Source organism: Microtus pennsylvanicus, chromosome Y, assembly GCF_037038515.1.
Source record: "Microtus pennsylvanicus isolate mMicPen1 chromosome Y, mMicPen1.hap1, whole genome shotgun sequence".
Lineage (NCBI taxonomy): Eukaryota > Metazoa > Chordata > Mammalia > Rodentia > Cricetidae > Microtus > Microtus pennsylvanicus.
Window position 1 is genome coordinate 37,956,872 of NC_134602.1, and position 23,056 is coordinate 37,979,927.

Genomic DNA, 23,056 nt, shown 5'->3' on the forward strand with positions numbered 1-23,056 from the left:
CCTTCATCTTCACAAACTTGGTTAAAATGTTAGGGTTGTCAAACTGGGAGTTAGGGTCCAGCATGTAGATCAGCTGTCCCAGGTCAGGTGATTTGGCTACAATTTGGGTGAGAAATTGTACCAGGGAATTCTGGTACACCCTCTCCTCTTCTTCTCCCTGTCCTCATCATCACTCTTGTGGGTGGGCCTGGAGCACAAAGAAGGTAAAATGGAATAAGCCTCCTCCTTAGTGGAAAACCTTGACAATCCTTAATTTGACCTGACTCTCTGAGGGAATGCAGCACATTTTTTCCTACTAGGTCTCCTCATTCATTGGTTCACTCATTTTTCCAATGAATGATTGAATTCATCCATTCTTCCTTGTCTCTCTCTCTTCTTTCTTCCCTTCTTCCATTTCCCCCTTGATTGTAGAAATTTGAGCAGCAGGGCTGCATCCCCATGGGGCCGCCTTGTAAGGTTATGCTCCGAAATAACAACACAAAACTATTCATTTCAACACTGCCTGCCCCATTATTTTCAGCCTCTTAACCCATGTCTAATAATGTATGTTGCAGCACGAGGTGCGCTTAGAAGGAAAGATTTAGCATGTCTGACTTGGTGGCTGGCTGTATCGCCATCTGCCTCAGAGTGCAGAGCTACCATTTCTGCCCATGGGAGAGGTGCATGGCATCCGTAATCTCAATTCCTATTCCTACCAGCATTCTCTTATGTTTATTCCACCCACCTATGTTCTAACCTTTCAGGCCAAACAGTTTCTTTATTTAATTAACCAATGACCTATACTCCATCATTACTCCTATTTCTGTTTAAACAAGAACGGAATCTTTAACTTTAACAAAGCAAAATTACATATAACAAAACAGTTATCAAGCAAGAATTACAGTTACAATATTTATATCTATTTTATCTTTTATCATAACAATGGAAAACTATAACTATCTATGTATTCTTCAACTCCATCAGAGACTCCAGAATAATACAGTATTACCTAAGCAAACAAAAAGTAAGCCATTTTCAAACTCTAGAAATGACAGAGACATCTCGCTGCCTGGACAGTCACCCAAAGTTCCTCTGTACCGTTGGTGTTTCCATCCTCAGCCTACAGGCCCATAGTTTCCAGCAGACATTTCCATGAAGCAGGAAATTTCAAAGGCAGTCACTATCTGCTTGTCTGGAAGAATGTTTTGCTGACCCTTTCCTGAATCAGGAACACGAAAAGATCATCTCACCTTTAGGCAAGTTCAGTAGTCCTCTCTCTGAGTGTTTTCTGTGTACAGTTTATGCAACAATCCAGGCAAGAGCAGTTTCTTCCCCAAATGGCTATCAAACTCCATAAGGATCCTCTTTGATGCCCATCTTCTTCCTGAAGTAGATATGTGCTGCCAAGAGTAGAGTGTCTCACTGTCATGAAAAACCCTAAGGTACTAAAACATTAAATAGCATATTTTGTAGTCTAGAGAGATATGAATAATGCCTATCTAACTGAAATATATATATCTATGTAGCTAGAAAGTCTAACTAACATGACTACAAACTTGACTATTATTAATGATTATCCATTAATAACCTATATACATTATATTTTTAAATGAACTACACAATCACAATACCTTAATTAAGATCAAAAATGCATATACATATAACACAATTGACCTAAAATCTCTATCAGTAAAGCAAAATCTATACTAATGCAAATATTCATATCTATATCACATCCCACTTTAAATGTAAAAGAACGTTTATAAGCCATATTTGGGAATGTGGGTGCAGTTTTTTCTCTCCAAAATGCTTCCTGCTGAATGGTGGCATCATTATTGATTTATCTCAGTTGGCAGTTGAGTGAAGCAATTTTTTAAAGGTGTTCAGAGTAACCTTTAAGTAGGGCATGGTCCATCCTACCATATTAGGATAGAGGCATCCACAGACTATTACCCTCCGTGAAAACAAAATAGAAACTCCTTTCCAAAGCATCATGTCCTTAGATCCAAATTTCAAAGTCAAGGCATTTTCAAAATATCTATGTTGGATTATTTCAGCAGCTTTTATAAAGAAACATCTTTTAGCAGCTATTGCTACTGCCTCAAAATTCAAATGATTCAAAAAGAGCATAATAGCATACAATATCAAAATTCGCTGTGAATTTTCCATCTTTGTGCGCTTCAATTTAACCTCTATTTTGTTTATTTTTCCTTTTTATTTTTTGCCTTTTGAGACAGGTTCTCTGTATCTTTGACCTGGAATAACTCTGTATACCTGTCTGTCCTTGAAGTCTCAGAGATCTGCCTCTCTCTGCCTTTCAGGCATTGTGATTAAAGGTGTATGCTACTACACATTGAACTCACAAAGATCTGTTTGTCTCTGCCTTCAAGGCACTGGGATTAAAGGCGTGTGCTACCTCACCCTGAAGGTACAGAGGTCAATCTCCCTCTGGCTCCCATGTGTTGGGTTTACAAGTGTGTACTATCACACCCAACAACTCTCTTCCTTTTTTTAACTTTAAGAACTTCAAATTTTAGCCTGCACATATTTTTAACACACTGTAAATCATTTAAAAATTTTCTTTGTCTTTGAATCTCTCTTTACTCTATTTCTCTCTCTGTTTTTCTGACCACATGAGTCTTTCATTTACCAAGCAATCTCAGTAGGACTAAAGCCGTGGCTTTGCTGGCCAGATGTAGCCCATTCCTTAGCTTTCTGCCATTCCAACCTTGTGGCTGAGGTACCGAACAGAGCCGCATTCAGTGCCACAAGTCTACAGTGTTTCAAGGTCCTCGCCATCAAAGAGGCTGCAACAGACAACACTCAAGCCCTCTTTCTGTAGCTGGCCCTCCTTCCTCAAACAGTCAGAGTTTGCCCAGGCAGGATGGCCCAGAAAGTCGGCATTTTAAAACAACACAGTTTTTTTCCCTGCTACTGCTGAAAACATACAAGCATTCAGTTGGCTTTTATCAACACCATTTAAATGTTTTGTGGCAGGACCTCTTAAGGGCTGCAGGGTTTTGCAGCTGAAGCTGAGTCAGCAAGCCTCTTTTAGATGAGAGCCCTTGCTTTCTTCTAGCAAGCAGAGCAGACAAAGAAATCGCTGCTACCAAGAAAACATGCTTTACTCTTTCCCAAGCTTTCTCAGGCTTTCAGTGGATTCAGTTGTCCACAAAACTGCAAGCCATTCTGTAGTTATTTGAGCAGCGAGGCTGTGTCCCCAGCACCAAGGCCGCATGAAGGTTATGCCTGAAATAAATACACAAAAACTGTATTCTTTTAAACACTGGTGGCCCATTAGATTCAACATTTTAACCCTTTTCTCATAATCAGTGTAGTATAACGAGTTGCACTTACCAGGAAAAATTCAGCATGTCTGACATGGTGGCTGGCTGTATCGACATCTGCCTCAGAGAGCATAGCTATGGCATCTGCCGGGGAGAGGGGAGCATGGCTTCTCTGAGCTCACTACCTCTTCCTCCCGGCATTCTATTTTGTTTACTCCACCTACCTATGTTCTAACCTATCAGCTGAAGCGGATTCTTTCTTTAATTAATCAATAAACTTCTTCTGTCACTTTATCCTTTCAACAGCTTGCCCATATAAATCTCCCATGTGTCTTCTGTTGTATAATCTTTCATTTGTAAAGAACTTGCACTCTCAGGGGAGGATTTTTCTGACATCTCTGTGGATGGAGATCATATGAGGAAGATCAGATGAGCAACCATGACAACTCTAATGCTGTAGAGTTAGGTGGACCAGAGATTGATGGCTGACAATCCTGTGCTATGCATCAGATGCCCCTGAACTCTGGCCCTGTTGACAGACAGGCAGACATCAAGTTGGTCACACATACTTAACTCATACGGGTTCACAGATACTGTAAATGGAGTTTTAATTCTTCTCCTAAACTAATAAAAAAACCAAGATTAGGAGAAGAGAAGAATCTGAAGTAAGGCCTCAAAATGGGTCATTTTGCAAAGGAAAGGTTACCTGCCTCCATGTATGCTGTCTCCCTTTCTTAGTCAAATCCATCCTTCCAGTGTCTAGCTAACAGCTAACCATAGGATTGAACCCAACTGCCTTTGATTTCTGAAATAAGTGCTGTCCCCTTAAGGTCTCATAACAGCACAGGAAGGTTTGTAAGACTGTCCCAGCAACAATTTAAAGCAATTCTAGGACACCAAAGATGCAGCAAATTTGGTTAATTGGTAATATAGATCGTTCTGATGGGACAAAATAATTTAGAATTAAAAAAAAAACAGATTGGTGTACTCACGATGAATTTGTGTGATATGGCACACACAGGCTTCTGGTTCTGAATACTTCATGCTCGGTGGGTTTTGGAGATTGTCGTGACCCTGAACCTAGCTGGAGGCTTTGGGGCCTTGAAAGGACAAGACTTAATATTTCAGGACATCCTTGTACTTGGTCCCCACTGTTTACTGCTTTCCTTACAGAGAATGAGCAGCCATCTACTCCTGCTGCCATGCCTTCCCCACATGAACAGAGAGAAGACCCTATACACACAGGTCGCTTGTATCACATGTGAAGGCATAAGTCACAAACAAACTCCCACAGCAGTTTAGAATTGTGATTAATAGAATGATTAGTTCTTGAAAGGGGAAAAACTTAGAGATCACAATCCCTTACAAAAGCCCTCTGCAGGATCAGAAAAGGAGCCTAGTAGCCGGAAGGGAAGCTCAAGCAAGAGATCAAGCTGAAGGTAGAAGTTGCTTTTCAAAAGAGAGAGAGACCACAACTCAATGGGCTGGTATCTCAGTGGCTATTCAGGAAACATCACAGAGAAAGGATCTGCTTCATGCATGAGAGTCACCGATGATTTCCCTTTAAGAAAAAAACCCATCAAAACTCCCAATAACATCATAAGCATTAACAACATGTCTATGATTTCTTTGCCTTGCCTTTGATTGTGCAGTAAATGATGCTGATAGTTAATCTGTGCAATTAATGCAAATTTCCTTGTAACTCACTAGACAGAATTGACAGGTTATCTTAAACACAGCAGGGAGTCACTCTACGATGGAACTGGTTCATCATCACCTGTGTGACAGTGACATAATTGAGATATTTCCTTTGTCAAAAATCTCATTATGTTCAACATGATATGTTGTCATACAGATTTCTTAGGGTTTTGTCCCACTGGTGGTTTCCTTGGTATGCTTACATAATTTTTGCCAGATCCAATCAGTTTTGCCATGCACTCTCAGCTCCACGTCATTGTGTTCCCCTTATGTTCCAGTCCAGGCATTTTAGACCTCTTGTAACTGATGTAAGAGTATCTCATGTTCCACCTAAATGATTTAGGGTTTTATTTAGGCTGGGTTTTATCTTCCATCACTGAGTTCATTGACTTTCCTTGGGCGTAATTCCTGGGACACTGAGCCTAACTCCTGGGGGATTCCTCCAGTTATTTCTCCTTTCTTAGATAGTTTACACTCTCACTATTACTGTGAGAGTGTTTCTGTAGCAAATATTCTTCTCAAGATGAGAAGTAACTTCAATATTACAATCCATTTGTTATTGTGTTTTAAATACACACACACAAACACACACAAGTTAATGCACATACACTAATGTTATCTCAATTAATGGGTCCATTCTGGGGATGTCAAGATCGATATCTCTCGAGTGGTTCTCAGAAGGCCATAGGGTGACCCTCTCTAGGTACTTAAGCAGGGAGGAGACGTTGACCGCTCTGTGACATGTCCCTAGGAAATATGTGTGCCTTGTCCCATAGTCAGACTGATGACTGACTATCTTGAAAACCACCATGGAACTTTTGTTTGGCAAATGATGGAGGTCAAGTCAGGGTCAAAATCAGAAGGCTAGATGGAGCTTCCAAGCTCCAGTGGAAGAGCAGATGGATGGAGAAAAAGAGCAAGGATGTCAGGAATATAAGGGCTTGGTCCACACTATGAGACACTGTGCCTGAACTAAGGGGATTTCAACTAATCCAGTGACCTGGGAATGAAAGAACATGGGATCAAACTGGAAGCTCTGAATGTGGCTGACAATTGGGGCAGACGGAGAAGCCAAAGATAATGGCACTTGCAATTGTCTGCATATCATACACTGGCTTTTTGTGATCATATTATTTGTGGATGCATACCTTGCTAAATCTAGATGGATAAAGGGAGGCTTGGACTTCCCACAGCTCAAAGTACCCTGCCCTCTATTTGGACTGGTGTTTGAGTGGAGAGGTTTATTTGTGGAGCAAGAAGAATGTGGGAGGAGGAAGAAATGTGGAAAGTTTGATAATTATTATTATGAAGTAATGGAAAAATCAATAGAAAATAACCAATGAGGACATTGGAGCTAGGAAAAAAAAAACATTCATGTGAGTTGTTGACTCAAACCAAAAATTATTTTACAGAAAAAAAAAAAACACATAAAGGCGTTGAGTTACTTGGAAAATATGACTCAAGTAATTGGGAAGAAGATTGGGGTTTTTATTTTGGGTCTTCATGGGGCTGTATGAGCAGCATTTTAGGACCTGTATGCTGGATATTTCTGGGGGTTAGTAGGGAAGAAACCTGGCTAGGAGGAGTTTTATGACATAAGTAGAGCCTTGATGATGTCACAAAGCTTTGGTTGGGGGTGGCAACTCTGTTCCACATGAAGCACTAGTCTTCTGTGAAGGTGGGCTTACTATCTTCACGGTGGCTGAGGAGGTCAGTTCAGCTCTTGGGCTCCACAACTGTTCAAGCGAATTTCCAGAAGTTGGAATCTAGAGAGCCAAGATATTTTCTTTTGGTAAATATGTTTAGGAAGCAACTAGGACCACTGTAGTGAAAGAAAGGTTTCTTTCAAATCTGCTCTGGGTCCAAAATTTATGTCGTTAACAGCTCCTATATTTGATAGCTGGGGGACGGTTAATGTCGGGTATTCTCCCCACTCTATCTTTGCTAAAAATGTCCAATTCCTCAGTCCACTTAAATGGCAAAGATCCTCTTTGTCCATATGTGATTTAAAAGATAATTATTTCTAATAGGTGCTGTTGCACCGATTAAGGTTTCTTTCTTTTGGCAGTTTGACTCACAGTACTCACTTCTCTAATGAAGATACAGAATATCTTTATGTAATCAACCTGGATCTGGATCAGGAGACACAATAGAGAGAGCCAGTGGACTGGAGTGCCATGACCTTGGGCAGGTGGTTATAGATCAGCCAACTAACCAGTAGCTTGAGTGGTAAGGAGAGGAGTGGCTGTTCTTTGAATTCTTTTCCATCTGTTCAGATATTTCTTTCTCACTTTAGGTATAGGCATAGCTTCCTCTCTCATTGATATATTAAGTCAGGAAGTAGGTTTCTCAGTAGAGGTCAATTGCATTTTGCAGCCGGAATATGTCTCTGATACACATATACTGAGCTGTAGACAAGAGTTTGATAATTTTCCTATTAATTTCTTAAGAACATATTACATTTAGGTATCCAAATCTATTCAGCCCTGCCTTTTTCACCTGCTCCAAAGTTATTCCTAAAAAGAGCCTTGACCTCACATGCTCACCTTCTTATCCTTGCAGGCACTTATGGTGGAGGAAACCACTTTGTGTCTGATTTAAACTGAAGAGTTCTTCCTATGCAGAGATTGGCAGCTATGAAGCCCAAGCACAGAAACAGAGCCAAGAGACAGAGGAACAGGAGTGCTGTGGCCTATCTCAGAAAGTCTCCCGCCATGATGAAGATGCCTCTTAGTATGAGTTGCATGCCACATCTCCAGAAGAAGAATGGGCCATCGCTCCAGAAGCAAAAACTTAGTAAGCCTTTTGAGGCCCTGGAGAATATTGTTGGCCGCAGAATTTCTCATGGCTGGAAGGAAGCCAATGAACCAGTCACCCATTGGAAAGCCATCATTCTAGATCAACTGTCAACATATCCCTCTCTCTATTTGTTGAAATATGATGGGATTGATTGTGTCTATGGCTTGGAGCTTCATAGTGATGAAAGGATTTTAAACCTGAAGATCCTGCCTAATAATGTGCCATTTCCTCAGGTGACAGACACTCATCTCTCAAACACCATAGTTGGCAAGCAGTGAAACATACATTCATGGGCACAAATGGCTCTAAGAATGACTGGAACGGGATGGTCCTAGAAGAGGTGCCAATCATGAAGACCTGGTTTTATATTACTACAAGAAAGATCCGGTCTTGTACATTTACCACCTCCTGGATGACTACCTGGAAGGCAACCTCCACATCATGCCAGGCTCTAAGGAAGAGTGGAGTGGCGTGGTCCCAGATGAGGTGCAGACCATAACGACCTGTTTCTACATTGTCAACGAGAATGATCCGGTCCTGTACCTTTACCACCATCATGATGATTCCATTGAAGGCAACCTCCACATCACGCCTGAATGTCCTCCAGGAGAGGTGACTTTGGAATTAGGCAGGGATTCCTTGGAGGGCAAAAGAGTGCAGTACAACAAAAAAGATGGAAACCAAGAGATAGGTAAAATTATTTGCCAAGTTCCCAACAAACCTTCTGTGTATTTCATCAAGTTTGATAATGACTTCCATATCTATGTCTATGATTTGGTGAAGATCTGTTAAAGTGAAATTCTCAAATTTTGAGGGGCAGACTTAATTCTCTCCTTGGGAATGTGTGTTTTCAGAGATACCTCAGGTCTTCTATGAATCCTGGTATCTTTTCCAATGGATTATTCTTTCTCAAAGAATAAAAATTTGTTAACATGTTGTGTTATTTGGTCAATGATGGATTGTGTTTGGTGGATGGGGCATGACAGAAATACATGCCTTAAAACAAAGCAGGATTTATGGTCTTTTCCCCTTGGAGAGTAAAGGACTGGGGATGCGTGGTGTGGTAAAAGACAAGATGGCTGTCAAGGAAGCAGTGGAGAGGGGACAAAAAGTTGTATGATCTCGGGGCGGTATGAAGCTTGAGGGAAAACCATGTCAAATGGAAAGATGTGACCGCTATCAGCGTGAGGTATTGGGACTTAAGAGGATAAAGAGTAGATTAATCAGGAAGGGACACAAATGTATACTCAAAATCAGAGAAAATTAGGTTTCATTTGATGAATGGTTTAATTCGTACTGGCTGTAAGTCAAAGGATGTTTGATCTCCACTAGAGCATGTTGCTTAGTGAAAAGTGTCTCCGCTCAGTTGCTCTTCTCCAGTAAGTTGGACATCAAGCTACCTACTTAGTTTTGCCAGAATTCTGTCTGCCACCTATTTTGTCATGCCTGGATTCGGTATGCCTTGAACTCTCATAGGTCTTATCCATGCCATCCAACCCTTGTCAGTTCATTTAAATAATTGCCCTGCCATATCTGGAAAACAGTGTTCCCTTTCATTGATCATGTTCTGTAGGACTTGGGCTATAAAACTCATGAAAACACTCACCCACACACAGGATATACATGTACATATGATGCCCACTAGTGTGTGACATGCACACATATGATGAATGCACAGACCTCCATAATATCAGTAAAGTAGGGAATCCATGATGCTAGGTGGAGTCTGGCAAAGACCCCACACACCCATCAAACCGCCAAATACCAGTATGGTACTGATGTCTGACTCCCATCCTGTAAGGAACCTGCCGTCCTGTAACTGGGCTATTTTTGGTTCCTTCATCTTCACAAACTTGGTTAAAATGTTAGGGTTGTCAAACTGGGAGTTAGGGTCCAGCATGTAGATCAGCTATCCCAGGTCAGGTGATTTGGCTACAATTTGGGTGAGAAATTGTACCAGGGAATTCTGGTACACCCTCTCCTCTTCTTCTCCCTGTCCTCATCATCACTCTTGTGGGTGGGCCTGGAGCACAAAGAAGGTAAAATGGAATAAGCCTCCTCCTTAGTGGAAAACCTTGTCAATACTTAATTTGACCTGACTCTCTGAGGGAATGCAGCACATTTTTTCCTACTAGGTCTCCTCATTCATTGGTTCACTCATTTTTCCAATGAATGATTGAATTCATCAATTCTTCCTTGTCTCTCTCTCTTCTTTCTTCCCTTCTTCCATGTCGCCCTTGATTGTAGAAATTTGAGCAGCAGGGCTGCATCCCCATGGGGCCGCCTTGTAAGGTTATGCTCCAAAATAACAACACAAAACTATTCATTTCAACACTGCCTGCCCCATTATTTTCAGCCTCTTAACCCATGTCTAATAATGTATGTTGCAGCACGAGGTGCGCTTAGAAGGAAAGATTTTGCATGTCTGACCTGGCGGCTGGCTGTATCGCCATCTGCCTCAGAGTGCAGAGCTACCATTTCTGCCCATGGGAGAGGTGCATGGCATCTCTAAGCTCAATTCCTATTCCTCCCAGCATTCTCTTATGTTTATTCCACCCACCTATGTTCTAAACTTTCAGGCCAAACAGTTTCTTTATTTAATTAACCAATGACTTATACTCCATCATTACTCCTATTTCTGTTTAAACAAGAACGGAATCTTTAACTTTAACATAGCAAAATTACATATAACAAAACAGTTATCAAGCAAGAATTACAGTTACAATATTTATATCTATTTTATCTTTTATCATAACAATGGAAAACTATAACTATCTATCTATTCTTCAACTCCATCAGAGACTCCAGAATAATACAGTATTACCTAAGCAAACAAAAAGTAAGCCATTTTCAAACTCTAGAAATGACAGAGACATCTCGCTGCCTGGACAGTCACCCAAAGTTCCTCAGTACCGTTAGTGATACCATCCTCAACCTACAGGCCCATAGTTTCCAGCAGACATTTCCATGAAGCAGGAAATTTCAAAGGCAGTCACTATCTGCTTGTCTTGAAGAATGTTTTGCTGACACTTTCCTGAATCAGGAACACGAAAAGATCATCTCGCCTTTAGGCAAGTTCAGTAGTCCTCTCTCTGAGTGTTTTCTGTGTACAGTTTATGCAACAATCCAGGCAAGAGCAGTTTCTTCCCCAAATGGCTATCAAACTCCATAAGGATCCTTTTTGGTGCCCATCTTCTTCCTGAAGTAGATATGTGCTGCCAAGAGTAGAGTGTCTCACTGTCATGAAAAACCCTAAGGTACTAAAACATTAAATACCCTATTTTGTAGTCTAGAGAGATATGAATAATGCCTATCTAACTGAAATATATATATGTAGCTAGAAAATCTAACTAACATGACTACAAACTTGACTATTATTAATGATTATCCATTAATAACCCATATACATTATATTTTTAAATGAACTACACAATCACAATACCTCAATTAAGATCAAAAATGCATATACATGTAACAAAATTGACCTAAAATTTCTATCAGTAAAGCAAAAACTATACTAATGCAAATATTCATATCTATATCACATCCCACTTTAAATGTAAAAGAACGTTCATAAGCCATATTTGGGAACGTGGGTCCAGTTTTTTCTCTCCAAAATGCTTCCTGCTGAATGGTGGCATCATTATTGATTTATCTCAGTTGGCAGTTGAGTGAAGCAATTTTTTAAAGGTGTTCACAGCAACCTTTAAGTAGGGCGTGGTCCATCCTACCATATTAGTATAGAGGCATCCACAGACTATCACCCTCTGTGAAAACAAAATAGAAACTCCTTTCCAAAGCATCATGTCCTTAGATCCAAATTTCAAAGTCAAGGCATTTTCAAAATATCTATGTTGGATTATTTCAGCAGCTTTTATAAAGAAACATCTTTGAGCAGCTATTGCTACTGCCTCAAAATTCAAATGATTCAAAAAGAGCATAATAGCATACAATATCAAAATTCGCTGTGAATTTTCCACCTTTGTGCGCTTCAATTTAACCTCTATTTTGTTTATTTTTCCTTTTTATTTTTTGCCTTTTGAGACAGTTTCTCTGTATCTTTGACCTGGAATAACTCTGTATACCTGTCTGTCCTTGTAGTCTCAGAGATCTGCCTCTCTCTGCCTTTCAGGCATTGTGATTAAAGGTGTATGCTACTATACTTTGAACTCACAAAGATCTGTTTGTCTCTGCCTTCAAGGCACTGGGATTAAAGGCGTGTGCTACCTCACCTTGAAGGTACAGAGGTCAATCTCCCTCTGCCTCCCATGTGTTGGGTTTACAGGTGTGTACGACCACACCCAACAACTCTCTTCCTTTTTTTAACTTTAAGAACTTCAAATTTTAGCCTGCACATATTTTTAACACACTGTAAATCATTTAAAAATTTTCTTTGTTTTTGAATCTCTCTTTACTCTATTTCTCTCTGTGTTTTTCTGACCACATGAGTCTTTCATTTACCAAGCAATCTCAGTAGGACTAAAGCTGTGGCTTTGCTGGCCAGATGTAGCCCATTCCTTAGCTTTCTGCCATTCCAACCTTGTGGCTGAGGTACCGAACAGAGCCGCATTCAGTGCCACAAGTCTACAGTGTTTCAAGGTCCTTGCCATCAAAGAGGCTGCAACAGACAACACTCAAGCCCTCTTTCTGTAGCTGGCCCTCCTTCCTCAAACAGTCAGAGTTTGCCCAGGCAGGATGGCCCAGAAAGTCGGCATTTTAAAACAACACAGTTTTTTTTCCTGCTACTGCTGAAAACATACAAGCATTCTGTTGGCTTTTATCAACACCATTTAAATGTTTTGTGGCAGGACCTCTTAAGGGCTGTAGGGTTTTGCAGCTGAAGCTGAGTCAGCAAGCCTCTTTTAGATGAGAGCCCTTGCTTTCTTCTAGCAAGCAGAGCAGATCGAGAAATCGCTGCTACCAAGAAAACATGCTTTACTCTTTCCCAAGCTTTCTCAGGCTTTCAGTGAATTCAGTTGTCCACAAGGCTGCAAGCCATTCTGTAGTTATTTGAGCAGCGAGGCTGTGTCCCCAGCACCACGGCCGCATGAAAGTTATGCCTGAAATAAATACACAAAAACTGTATTCTTTTAAACACTGATGGCCCATTAGATTCAGCATTTTAACCCATTTCTAATAATCAGTGTAGTATAACGAGGTGCATTTACCAGGAAAAATTCAGCATGTCTGACATGGTGGCTGGCTGCATGGACATCTGCCTCAGAGAGCAGAGCTATGGCATCTGCCGGGGAGAGGGGAGCATGGCTTCTCTGAGCTCACTACCTCTTCCTTCCGGCATTCTATTTTGTTTACTCCACCTACCTATGTTCTAACCTATCAGCTGAATAGGATTCTTTCTTTAATTAATCAAAAAACTACTTCTGTCACTTTATCCTTTCAACAGCTTGCCCATATAAATCTCCCATGTGTCTTCTGTTGTATAATCTTTCATTTGTAAAGAACTTGCACTCTCAGGGGAGGATTTTTCAGACATCTCTGTGGATGGAGATCATATGAGGAAGATCAGATGAGCAACCATGACAACTCTAATGCTGTAGAGTTAGGTGGACCAGAGATTGATGGCTGACATCCCTGTGCTATGCATCAGATGCCCCTGAACTCTGGCCCTGTTGACAGACAGGCAGATATCAAGTTGGTCACACATACTTAACTCATTCAGGTTCACAGATACTGTAAATGGAGTTTTAATTCTTCTCCTAAACTAATCAAAAAACCAAGATTAGGAGAAGAGAAGAGCCTGAAGTAAGGCCTCAAAATGGGTCATTTTGCAAAGGAAAGGTTACCTGCCTCCATGTATGCTGTCTCCCTTTCTTAGTCAAATCCATCCTTCCAGTGTCTAGCTAACAGCTAACCATAGGATTGAACCCAACTGCCTTTGATTTCTGAAATAAGTGCTGTCCCCTTAAGGTCTCATAACAGCACAGGAAGGTTTGTAAGACTGTCCCAGCAACAATTAAAAGCAATTCTAGGACACCAAAGATGCAGCAAATTTGGTTTATTGGTAATATAGATCGTTCTGATGGGAAAAAATGATGTAGCATTTAAAAAAAAACTGATTGGTGTACTCACGATGAATATGTGATATGGCACACACAGGCTTCTGGTTCTGAATACTTCATGCTCGGTGGGTTTTAGAGATTGTCGTGACCCTGAACCTAGCTGGAGGCTTTGGGGCCTTGAAAGGACAAGACTTAATATTTCAGGACATCCTTGTACTTGGTTCCCACTGTTTACTGATTTCCTTACAGAGAATGAGCAGCCATCTACTCCTGCTGCCATGCCTTCCCCACATGAACAGAGAGAAGACCCTATACACACAGGTCGCTTGTATCACATGTGAAGGCATAAGTCACAAACAAACTCCCACAGCAGTTTAGAATTGTGATTAATAGAATGATTAGTTCTTGAAATAGGAAAAACTTAGAGATCACAATCCCTTACAAAAGCCCTCTGCAGGATCAGAAAAGGAGCCTAGTAGCCGGAAGGGAAGCTCAAGCAAGAGATCAAGCTGAAGGTAGAAGTTGCTTTGTAAAAGAGAGAGAGACCACAACTCAATGGGCTGGTATCTCAGTGGCTATTCAGGAAACATCACAGAGAAAGGATCTGCTTCATGCATGAGAGTCACCGATGATTTCCCTTTAAGAAAAAAACCCATCAAAACTCCCAATAACATCATCAGCATTCAACACCATGTCTATGATTTCTTTGCCTTGCCTTTGATTGTGCAGTAAATGATGCTGTAGTTAATCTGTGCAATTAATGCAAATTTCCTTGTAACTGACTAGACAGAATTGACAGGTTATCTTAAACACAGCAGGGAGTCACTCTACAATGGAACTGGTTCATCATCACCTGTGTGACAGTGACATAATTAAGATCTTTCCTTTGTCTATAAATCTCATTATGTTCAACATGATATGTTGTCATACAGATTTCTTAGGGTTTTGTCCCACTGGTGGTTTCCTTGGTATGCTTACATAATTTTTGCCAGATCCAATCAGTTTTGACATGCACTCTCAGCTCCACGTCATTGTGTTCCCCTTATGTTCCAGTCCAGGCATTTTAGACCTCTTGTAACTGTTGTAAGAGTATCTCATGTTCCACCTAAATGATTTAGGGTTTTATTTAGGCTGGGTTTTATCTTCCATCACTGAGTTCATTGACTTTCCTTGGGCGTAATTCCTGGGACACTGAGCCTAACTCCTGGGGGATTCCTCCAGTTATTTCTCCTTTCTTAGATAGTTTACACTCTCACTATTACTGTGAGAGTGTTTCTGTAGCAAATATTCTTCTCAAGATGAGAAGAAACTTCAATATTACAATCCATTTGTTATTGTGATTTAAATACACACACACAAACACACACAAGTTAATGCACATACACTGATGATATCTCAATTAATGGGGCCATTCTAGGGATGTCAAGATCGATATCTCTCGAGTGGTTCTCAGAAGGCCATAGGGTGACTCTCTCTAGGTACTTAAGCAGGGGGGAGAAGTTGACCGCACTGTGACATGTCCCTAGGAACTATGTGTGCCTTGTCCCATAGTCAGACTGATGACTGACTATCTTGAAAACCACCATGGAACTTTTGTTTGGCAAATGATGGAGATCAAGTCAGGGTCAAAATCAGAAAACTAGATGGAGCTTCCAAGCTCCTGGGAAGAGCAGATGGATGGAGAAAAAGAGCAAGGATGTCAGGAATATAAGGGCTTGGTCCACACTATGAGACACTGTGCCTGAACTAAGGGGATTTCAACTAATCCAGTGACCTGGGAATGAAAGAACATGGGATCAAACTGGAAGCTCTGAATGTGGCTGACAATTGGGGCAGACGGAGAAGCCAAAGATAATGGCACTTGCAATTGTCTGCATATCATACACTGGCTTTTTGTGATCACAATTTTTGTGGATGCATACCTTGCTAAATCTGGATGGATGAAGGGTGGGCTTGGACTTCCCACAGCTCAAAGTACCCTGCCCTCTATTTGGACTGTTGTTTAGTGGAGAGGTTTACTTGCACAGCAAGAAGAATGTGGGAGGAGGAAGAGAAGTGGAAAGTTTGATAATTATTATTATGAAGTAATGGAAAAATCAATAGAAAATTACAAATGAGGACATTGGAGCTAGGAAAAAAAAAACATTCATGTGAGTTGTTGACTCAGACCAAAAATTATTTTACAGAAAAAAAAACACATAAAGGCGTTGAGTTACTTGGAAAATATGACTCAAGTAATTGGGAAGAAGATTGGGGTTTTTATTTTGGGTCTTCATGGGGCTGTATGAGCAGCATTTTAGGACCTGTATGCTGGATATTTCTGGGGGTTAGTAGGGAAGAAACCTGGCTAGGAGGAGTTTTATGACATAAGTAGAGCCTTGATGATGTCACAAAGCTTTGGTTGGGGGTGGCAACTCTGTTCCACATGAAGCACTAGTCTTCTGTGAAGGTGGGCTTACTATCCTCACGGTGGCTGAGGAGGTCAGTTCAGCTCTTGGGCTCCACAACTGTTCATGCGAATTTCCTGAAGTTGGAATCTAGAGAGCCAAGATATTTTCTTTTGGTAAATATGTTTAGGAAGCAACTAGGACCTCTGTAGTCAAAGAAAGGTTTCTTTCAAATCTGCTCTGGGTCCAAAATTTATGTCGTTAACAGCTCCTATATTTGATAGCTGAGGGACGGTTAATGTCAGGTATTCTCCCCACTCTATCTTTGCTAAAAATGTCCAATTCCTCAGTCCACTTAAATGGCAAAGATCCTCTTTGTCCATATGTGTTTTAAAAGATAATTATTTCTAATAGGTGCTGTTGCACAGATTGATATTTCTTTCTTTTGGCAGTTTGACTCACAGTACTCACTTCTCTAATGAAGATACAGAATATCTTTATGTAATCAACCTGGATCTGGATCAGGAGACACAATAGAGAGAGCCAGTGGACTGGAGTGCCATGACCTTGGGCAGGTGGTTATAGATCAGCCAACTAATCAGTAGCTTGAGTGGTAAGGAGAGGAGTGGCTGTTCTTTGAATTCTTTGCCATCTGTTCAGATATTTCTTTCTCACTTTAGGTATAGGCATAGCTTCCTCTCTCATTGATATAGTAAGTCAGGAAGTAGGTTTCTCAGTAGAGGTCAATTGCATTTTGCAGCAGGAATATGTCTCTGATACACATATACTGAGCTGTAGACAAGAGTTTGATAATTTTCCTATTAATTTCTTAAGAACATATTCCATTTAGGTATCCAAACCTATTCAGGCCTGCCTTTTTCACCTGCTCCAAAGTTATTCCTAAAAAGAGCCTTGACCTCACATCCTCATCTTCTTATCCTTGCAGGCACTTATGGTGGAGGAAACCACTTTGTGTCTGATTTAATCTGAAGAGTTCTTCCTATGCAGAGATTGGCAGCTATGAAGCCCAAGCACAGAAACAGAGCCAAGAGACAGTGGAACAGGAGTGCTGTGGCCTATCTCAGAAAGTCTCCCGCCATGATGAAGATGCCTCTTAGTATGAGTGGCATGCCACATCTCCAGAAGAAGAATGGGCCATCGCTCCAGAAGCAAAAACTTAGTAAGCCTTTTGAGGCCCTGGAGAATATTGTTGGCCGCAGAATTTCTCATGGCTGGAAGGAAGCCAATGAACCAGTCACCCATTGGAAAGCCATCATTCTAGATCAACTGTCAACATATCCCTCTCTCTATTTGTTGAAATATGATGGGATTGATTGTGTCTATGGCTTGGAGCTTCATAGTGATGAACGGATTTTAAACCTGAAGATCCTGCCTAATAATGTGCCATTTCCTCAGGTGACAGACACTCATCTCTCAAACACCATAGTTGGCAGAGCAGTGAAACATACATTCATGGGCACAAATGGCTCTAAAATGACTGGAACGGGATGGTCCTAGAAGAGGTGCCAATCATGAAGACCTGGTTTTATATTACCTACAAGAAAGATCCGGTCTTGTACATTTACCACCTCCTGGATGACTACCTGGAAGGCAACCTCCACATCATGCCAGGCTCTAAGGAAGAGTGGAGTGGCGTGGTCCCAGATGAGGTGCAGACCATAAAGACCTGTTTCTACATTGTCAACGAGAATGATCCGGTCCTGTACCTTTACCACCATTATGATGATTCCATTGAAGGCAACCTCCACATCATGCCTGAATGTCCTCCAGTAGAGGTGACTTTGGAATTAGGCAGGGATTCCTTGGAGGGCAAAAGAGTGCAGTACAACAAAAAAGATGGAACCCAAGAGATAGGTAAAATTATTTGCCAAGTTCCCAACAAACCTTCTGTGTATTTCATCAAGTTTGATAATGACTTCCATATCTATGTCTATGATTTGGTGAAGATCTGTTAAAGTGAAATTCTCAAATTTTGAGGGGCAGACTTAATTCTCTCTGTGGGAATGTGTTTTTTCAGAGATACCTCAGGTCTTCTATGAATGCTGGTATCTTTTCCAATGGATTATTCTTTCTCAAAGAATAAAAATTTGTTAACATGTTGTGTTATTTGGTCAATGATGGATTGTGTTTGGTGGATGGGGCATCACAGAAATACATGCCTCCAAACAAAGCAGGATTTATGGTCTTTTCCCCTTGGAGAGTAAAGGACTGGGGATGCGTGGTGTGGTAAAGGACAAGATGGCTGTCAAGGAAGCAGTGGAGAGGGGACAAAAAGTTGTATGATCTCGGGGCGGTATGAAGCTTGAGGGAAAACCATGTCAAATGGAAAGATGTGACCGCTATCAGCGTGAGGTATTGGGACTTAAGAGGATAAAGAGTAGATTAATCAGGAAGGGACACAAATGTATACTCAAAATCAGAGAAAATTAGGTTTCATTTGATGAATGGTTTAATTCGTACTGGCTGTAAGTCAAAGGATGTTTGATCTCCACTAGAACATGTTGCTTAGTGAAAAGTGTCTCCGCTCAGTTGCTCTTCTCCAGTAAGTTGGACATCAAGCTACCTACTTAGTTTTGCCAGAATTCTGTCTGCCACCTACTTTGTCATGCCTGGATTCGGTATGCCTTGAACTATCATAGGTCTTATCCATGCCATCCAACCCTTGTCAGTTCATTTAAATAATTGCCCTGCCATATCTGGAAAACAGTGTTCCCTTTCATTGATCATGTTCTGTAGTACTTGGGCTATAAAACTCATGAACACACTCACCCACACACAGGATAAACATGTACATATGATGCCCACTAGTGTGTGACATGCACACATATGATGAATGCACCGAACTCCATAATATCAGTAAAGTAGGGAATCCATGATGCTAGGTGGAGTCTGGCAAAGACCCCACACACCCATCAAACCACCAAATACCAGTATGGTACTGATGTCTGACTCCCATCCTGTAAGGAACCTGCCATCCTGTACCTGGGCTATTTTTGGTTCCTTCATCTTCACAAACTTGGTAAAAATGTTAGAGTTGTCAAACTGGGAGTTAGGGTCCAGCATGTAGATCAGCTGTCCTAGGTCAGGTGATTTGGCTACAATTTGGGTGAGAAATTGTACCAGGGAATTCTGGTACACCCTCTCCTCTTCTTCTCCCTGTCCTCATCATCACTCTTGTGGGTGGGCCTGGAGCACAAAGAAGGTAAAATGGAATAAGCCTCCTCCTTAGTGGAAAACCTTGTCAATCCTTAATTTGACCTGACTCTCTGAGGGAATGCAGCACATTTTTTCCTACTAGGTCTCCTCATTCATTGGTTCACTCATTTTTCAAATGAATGATTGAATTCATCCATTCTTCCTTGTCTCTCTCTCTTCTTTCTTCCCTTCTTCCATTTCCCCCTTGATTGTAGAAATTTGAGCAGCAGGGCTGCATCCCCATGGGGCCGCCTTGTAAGGTTATGCTCCGAAATAACAACACAAAACTATTCATTTCAACACTGCCTGCCCCATTATTTTCAGCCTCTTAACCCATGTCTAATAATGTATGTTGCAGCACGAGGTGCACTTAGAAGGAAAGATTTAGGATGTCTGACCTGGTGGCTGGCTGTATCGCCATCTGCCTCAGAGTGCAGAGCTACCATTTCTGCCCATGGGAGAGGTGCATGGCATCTCTAAGCTCAATTCCTATTCCTCCCAGCATTCTCTTATGTTTATTCCACCCACCTATGTTCTAACCTTGCAGGCCAAACAGTTTCTTTATTTAATTAACCAATGACCTATACTCCATCATTACTCCTATTTCTGTTTAAACAAGAACGGAATCTTTAACTTTAACATAGCAAAATTACATATAACAAAACAGTTATCAAGCAAGAATTACAGTTACAATATTTATATCTATTTTATCTTTTATCATAACAATGGAAAACTCTAACTATCTATCTATTCTTCAACTCCATCAGAGACTCCAGAATAATACAGTATTACCTAAGCAAACAAAAAGTAAGCCATTTTCAAACTCTAGAAAGGACAGAGACATCTCGCTGCCTGGACAGTCACCCAAAGTTCCTCTGTACCATTGGTGTTTCCATCCTCAGCCTACAGGCCCATAGTTTCCAGCAGACATTTCCATGAAGCAGGAAATTTCAAAGGCAGTCACTATCTGCTTGTCTTGAAGAATGTTTTGCTGACCCTTTCCTGAATCAGGAACACGAAAAGATCATCTCGCCTTTAGGCAAGTTCAGTAGTCCTCTCTCTGAGTGTTTTCTGTGTACAGTTTATGCAACAATCCAGGCAAGAGCAGTTTCTTCCCCAAATGGCTATCAAACTACATAAGGATCCTCTGTGATGCCCATCTTCTTCCTGAAGTAGACATGTGCTGCCAAGAGTAGAGTGTCTCACTGTCATGAAAAACCCTAAGGTACTAAAACATTAAATAGCCTATTTTGTAGTCTAGAGAGATATGAATAATGCCTATCTAACTGAAATATATATATCTATGTAGCTAGAAACTCTAACTAACATGACTACAAACTTGACTATTATTAATGATTATCCATTAATAACCTATATACATTATATTTTTAAATGAACTACACAATCACAATACCTTAATTGAGATCAAAAATGCATATACATATAACAAAATTGACCTAAAATCTCTATCAGTAAAGCAAAATCTATACTAATGCAAATATTCATATCTATATCACATCCCACTTTAAATGTAAAAGAACGTTTATAAGCCATATTTGGGAATGTGGGTGCAGTTTTTTTCTCTCCAAAATGCTTCCTGCTGAATGGTGGCATCATTATTGATTTATCTCAGTTGGCAGTTGAGCGAAGCAATTTTTTAAAGGTGTTCACAGCAACCTTTAAGTAGGGCGTGGTCCATCCTGCCATATTAGGATAGAGGCATCCACAGACTATCACCCTCTGTGAAAACAAAATAGAAACTCCTTTCCAAAGCATCATGTCCTTAGATCCAAATTTCAAAGTCAAGGCATTTTCAAAATATCTATGTTGGATTATTTCAGCAGCTTTTATAAAGAAACATCTTTGAGCAGCTATTGCTACTGCCTCAAAATTCAAATGATTCAAAAAGAGCATAATAGCATACATTATCAAAATTTGCTGTGAATTTTCCATCTTTGTGCGCTTCAATTTAACCTCTATTTTGTTTATTTTTCCTTTTTATTTTTTGCCTTTTGAGACAGGTTCTCTGTATCTTTGACCTGGAATAACTCTGTATACCTGTCTGTCCTTGAAGTCTCAGAGATCTGCCTCTCTCTGCCTTTCAGGCATTGGGATTAAAGGTGTATGCTACTACACATTGAACTCACAAAGATCTGTTTGTCTCTGCCTTCAAGGCACTGGGATTAAAGGCGTGTGCTACCTCACCTTGAAGGTACAGAGGTCAATCTCCCTCTGCCTCCCATGTGTTGGGTTTACAGCTGTGTACTACCACACCCAACAACTCTCTTCCTTTTTTTAACTTTAAGAACTTCAAATTTTAGCCTGCACATATTTTTAACACACTGTAAATCATTTCAAATATTTCTTTGTCTTTGAATCTCTCTTTACTCTATTTCTCTCTGTGTTTTTCTGACCACATGAGTCTTTCATTTACCAAGCAATCTCAGTAGGACTAAAGCCGTGGCTTTGCTGGCCAGATGTAGCCCATTCCTTAGCTTTCTGCCATCCCAACCTTGTGGCTGAGGTACCGAACAGAGCCAATTCAGTGCCACAAGTCTACAGTGTTTCAAGGTCCTTGCCATCAAAGAGGCTGCAACAGACAACACTCAAGCCCTCTTTCTGTAGCTGGCCCTCCTTCATCAAACAGTCAGAGTTTACCCAGGCAGGATGGCCCAGAAACCCGGCATTTTAAAACAACACAGTTTGTTTTCCTGCTCCTGCTGAAAACATACAAGCATTCTGTTGGCTTTTATCAACACCATTTAACTGTTTTGTGGCAGGACCTCTTAAGGGCTGCAGGGTTTTGCAGCTGAAGCTGAGTCAGCAAGCCTCTTTTAGATGAGAGCCCTTGCTTTCTTCTAGCAAGCAGAGCAGACCGAGAAATCCCTGCTACCAAGAAAACATGCTTTACTCTTTCCCAAGCTTTCTCAGGCTTTCAGTGGATTCTGTTGTTTACAAGGTTGCAAGCCATTCTGTAGTTATTTGAGCAGCGAGGCTGTGTCCCCAGCACCACGGCTGCATGAAGGTTATGCCTGAAATAAATACACAAAAACTGTATTCTTTTAAACACTGCTGGCCCATTAGATTCAGCATTTTAACCCATTTCTAATAATCAGTGTAGTATAACGAGGTGCACTTATTAGGAAAAATTCAGCATGTCTGACATGGTGGCGGGCGGCATCGACATCTGCCTCAGAGAGCAGAGCTATGGCATCTGCCGGGGAGAGGGGAGCATGGCTTCTCTGAGCTCACTCCCTCTTCCTCCCGGCATTCTATTTTGTTTACTCCACCTACCTATGTTCTAACCTATCAGCTGAAGCGGATTCTTTCTTTAATTAATCAATAAACTTCTTCTGTCACTTTATACTTTCAACAGCTTGCCCCTATAAATCTCCCATGTGTCTTCTGTTGTATAATCTTTCATTTGTAAAGAACTTGCACTCTCAGGGGAGGATTTTTCTGACATCTCTGTGGATGGAGATCATATGAGGAAGATCAGATGAGCAACCATGACAACTCTAATGCTGTAGAGTTAGGTGGACCAGAGATTGATGGCTGACATTCCTGTGCTATGCATCAGATGCCCCTGAACTCTGGCCCTGTTGACAGACAGGCAGACATCAAGTTGGTCACACATACGTAACTCATTCAGGTTCACAGATACTGTAAA